The sequence below is a fragment of the Dipodomys merriami genome, unplaced genomic scaffold, assembly GCF_024711535.1.
Source record: "Dipodomys merriami isolate MVZ:Mamm:240054 unplaced genomic scaffold, mDipMer1.0.p SCAF_100, whole genome shotgun sequence".
In the NCBI taxonomy this organism is placed as follows: domain Eukaryota; kingdom Metazoa; phylum Chordata; class Mammalia; order Rodentia; family Heteromyidae; genus Dipodomys; species Dipodomys merriami.
In genome coordinates, this window is record NW_027202272.1 from 2,442,677 (window position 1) to 2,447,133 (window position 4,457).

At 47.5% G+C, this 4,457-nt stretch overlaps 1 pseudogene; it reads left to right on the plus strand.

Annotated features, from left to right (window-relative positions):
* The first annotated feature begins 1,206 nt into the window (after positions 1–1,206).
* Positions 1,207–2,150, plus strand: LOC138806818 (transcriptional regulator protein Pur-beta-like; annotated as a pseudogene).
* The last annotated feature ends 2,307 nt before the right edge of the window (positions 2,151–4,457 follow it).

Below are 4,457 nucleotides of genomic sequence, written 5' to 3' on the forward strand. Positions count from 1 at the left end.
CTCAGTCATCTAAGTCTCTACATGAAAGTCAGGCATACATCCATGCTGCGCATCTCCTGGATCTGCCTAAGATGCCACTCCTGTGAATAAAGCAAGGCCTGGTCATTCCCAGAGAGGAAGAAGCCCCAGAGAGTACACTATTGATCCCCTAGTGAGGACGTGGCTAGTAACACAAGCCCTGAACATGTAGACTTTGCACCAAGACCGCAGGTGAGCTTCTTTTATCCTGAAGTGTGAAGTGGTGGCCTGATTATCTAGCACTTATACCAGTGGGTTGCGAGCCCAGGATGTGGCAGGTAGAAGTGCTCATGTACAGCAACAAAGTCCCATTAGGGACTGGCCTAGCCACCCACTCCTTGGTCTAGCACATATAGGTTTTTTGACAGTGTGACAAAAAGGAAGAGGGAACAGAGCCAGCATTCCAAGAGAGGTTTTCTAGGTCTCTGAGGCTCAGCTGTGCTCTCTGCTGGGCAGTGGCCCTCAGGATGTTGGCATAGATGCATTAGAGTCTCTGGTGTGCATGGTACATGAAACACTTTCAGCTTTTGCTGGCTGCAGAGCAGGCCAACCTGCAAGCAGGCAGCAGGCAGCAGGCACAGCCTGGCACACAACCAAAGACCCTGATGTAGGCTACCCAAGGTAGAAGGTGAAAGGTAAGAGTGGGTTTTACAGACACACACTGAGTCAGAGATCCTGAGGGAGGAACCCCACCAGCTGTTGCTCCAACCAGCCCTGCAGTGGATGGTGCTCAATTCTGAGACTCAATTTAAAGTCGCATGAGCAGAGTACAAATCCATACATTCCAGCCGTGTGACCTTCAACCAATGCCAGTCTTCGCACTTAAGAATAGTAATTCCTCTCTATAAAATGGGCTTATTCACCACTGGCAGCAAGTATGGCAGCCTTTCGGTCATCACGGTCAGCAAAGGCAGCCTGGAAGGTGGTCACCCAATGGTGGTGGTGCCCTATGATGACAGGCCACAGTCTCCTTGTCACCATTGGCGAGCACCTGGAAGCCCACTTGGGTACAGTACCCCAGCTCAGTAACAGCCACTGGCCCAGCACACAAGAATTCTCCTTGGGCGATGAGCAGTGGGAGCGCGTGAGAAGCCGGCAGGCAAGGCTGGGGGGCCAGGGAGCGCGAGCCGCAGGGCGGAGGGCGGGGGCGCGAGCACAGTGGGCAGCGGCAAGGCAGTAGCCAAGAAGATGGTGGACAGCAACAGCGGCAGCTAGCACGGCGGCGGTGGTGGCGGCAGCGGTGGCGGTGGCGGCAGCGGTGGCGGCAGCGGTGGCGGCCAGCAGGAGAAGCAGGAGCTGGCCTCGAAGCGGATGGACATCCAGAACAAGCGCTTCTACCTGGATGTGAAGCAGAACGCCAAGGGCGGTTTCCTGAAGATCGCAGAGGTGGGCACGGGTGTCTCCAAGAGCCGCCTCACGCTGTCGATTGTGGTGGCAGCCAATTTCCGTGACTTGCTGGGCGACTTCATCGATCACTACGCGCAGCTGGGCCCCAGCAGCCCCGAGCAGCTGGCAGCGGGCGCTGAGGAGGGCGGCAGGCCGGCGCACCTCAAGAGCGAGTTCCTGGTGCGTGAGAACTGCAAGTACTACCTGGATCTCAAGGAGAACCAGCGCGGCCCCTTCCTGCACATCCGCCAGACCATCAACCGCGGCGGCGGCTTTGGCGCAGGCCCAGGGCCTGGCGGCCTCCAGAGCGGCCAGACCATCGTGCTGCCTGCGCAAGGTCTCATCGAATTCCGACACGCTCGCCAAGCTCCTCGATGACTACGGAGGCGAAGACCACGAGCTGGCCTGAGGCCCAAGAGTCGGTGCCGGTGGCCGGGGGGGAGGGGGGGGGCTGTACGGGGAACTCCCGGAGGGCACCTCTATTACGGTGGACTCCAAACATTTCTTCTTCGATGTGGGCTGCAACAAGTACGGAGTTTTTCTACTGTGTGAGTGAGGTGAAGCCGTCCTACCGCAATGCCATCACCATGCCCTTCAAGGCCTGGGACAAGTTTGGTGGCGCCTTCTGCCGGTATGCGGATGAGATGAAAGAAATCCAGGAGCGGCAGAGGGATAAGTTTTACAAGTGTCATGCTGGGGGGAGGGGTGGTGAGGAGTCCTAAGGCGAGGAGGTGGATGAGGATTGAAATGGCAGCTTTCCCCCCTGGCCTCCCCCACCTTGTTACCCGCGCCCCCCACCCCCCATCCCCCTGGCTAGTTCCCATTCTTGCTCATTCCCCTGTGAGCTAGTGGAGAGGGAGCCCGGGAGGCCACCAAGGGAGAAAAAAAAAAAAAACAACAAAATTAAAAAAAATAATATAGTTAAGAGAAATAACCATAAGACAACAGTCTTGAACAGTGAGTAAAGCAGTAAAGTTCCAGAAATTGACAGCAACCTGCAGAGGACAACAGCATCTCCTCACCTGCAAGTGTCTCAGCTTCTATTTCCCACCCGAGGTTCCTAAGCTCATCTAGATAATCCTGAAGGGGATAGATTTCAGTCTGGGCCCCTAAACACATCTGACTTACCCAGATCCATCTGTGTATAACAGTTGAATTTTTGTTGTACCTGGGTAAATCTAAAGTATCTCTCCAGGCCGAGCCGCCGTTGCAGTGTCTATCCTTCACCTTTATTCTAATCAGCCTTTTGGATCGAGATCTTCACGGAAATTCTTGAGACAGAGAGACCTTTGCAGTTACCCAGTACTGAGAGTCCAGGTTTATGAAAAGGAATGCAACTTTACACAATCATGGACAAGGCAAAAAAGAATTCAAGAAGCCATCAGTGAATCAAAACAAATTGGATTTTTTTAAATGATTTTGCATGGAACCTGGCCCCATGTCTTTTCTTTGCAGAATTGTTTTCCGGGATGCAAAAATTCAAAAGCCAATGCTTAAACTAGAGAATTCATTACTAAAATAGTTTAAAAGTTGGGCAAAAGGAATTTTTTTTCAAAAAATAAAAGCAGTTTTACATTGGGGGTTGCTGAGGTAGGCACAATACGTCAGGCATAAAGCACAAGGCAAACTCGTTGAGTGGATGGGTTGCTGCTCACTAAAGTTCTTCCCTTGATCTCTAAAGGTGGAGGTCATTACCAAGAAGTGGCATTGGTGTGAATGAGAGCCAGATCCCATGGCTCTAGCATATGAGCAAGTGAATTATGGCTAATTTGTCTGTTACAGCCACTGATTGGCTGCATTTTTAACTGTAAAACGATGATTTTCTGCAAAAGGGAAAGTATGGCTACAAGCCTGAGCTTTAATGGAATATGCATCCTCACAGGGAAGTTGGAAATAACTAAAACTGAAGTCTTAATTCACCTTCAGTTTAATCTGTGGATTTGTTCAAATAGTAAAGATCCTCAGGTTCAGAATTACAGCATCATTTATTCTTTAAAACAAATTTTTAAGAAATTGATCCATCTTATTAGTACCTCACAATCAAAGTTGGCAAATGATGGATGAATGATTAAAGCAGTGCACCCGGTGGAAGCTGAAATCCATCTGTGAATGGAATTGATGTGAACGTGAATATGCTGACTATATCCTGGAAGCATTTTTATACCATCTTGAAATTGCAACATACTGGGATTGGCCAGTTTATCCAGCTGTCTTTCAAGAATAAAAGTTGGGGTGTTCATGGATCACCTCTTCTATATTTTAAGTGGATTTTCAGTAGAAATGATTTTTATTAATCAAGTTAATCCCACCCCATCAAAAGGTATTTCTAGAAATGTCACAGGCCTAGGAAACTTTGAATTGAATGGGAGCTAAGGTTCTTTCCAAAGTTTTCAGGTATTCTTTGTGTGACACCTTCTCAACCAGGAGGCAAGTAACCCCATCTCCACAATCTTAGTATTTTTTAACTGCATGCCTGCCCTTTATTTGAGCTGCCTTTTTAATTTATTGCATATCCTTTTTATTATCTTATTTTGGTATTCAATCTATACAATCGTTTTCTATTTATTGGGAAATAAGTAATATACAAAACGGTCATTTTCATGTATTTGTGGCTGAGAGGGAGGGAGATACTTATGTATATAAAATTAGGCCTTTTTAAAAAAAACTAGACTATGACTCAGAATAATGTTGATCTTAGGTTCAAAGAAATAGAAGAGTCACAAACATTGGTGCCCTTTTCAGACTATTTCTCTACTCACATCATTCACAGTAGAATTTTTAAACATTTTTATAGCTTTTCTTTTCAAATTTTCTCCTTTGCCAAGAATGTTTACTAAATTGTATGGGAGCAATAGTATTTTTGATGTTTTAATTACATCCGTATACTTGTACTGCATTTTGTACCACAAGGCAGCTGTTTTCAATAATGTCTTGCTGTATTTACCTATGTGTTTTGAGTGTTTTGTTTCTTTGCTGCGGAGAACAAATTCCTAGTTTTAGTAAAGGAGATGAGAAGCTAGCATTAGGCTTGCAGAAACTGTTTAAGTTTCAAC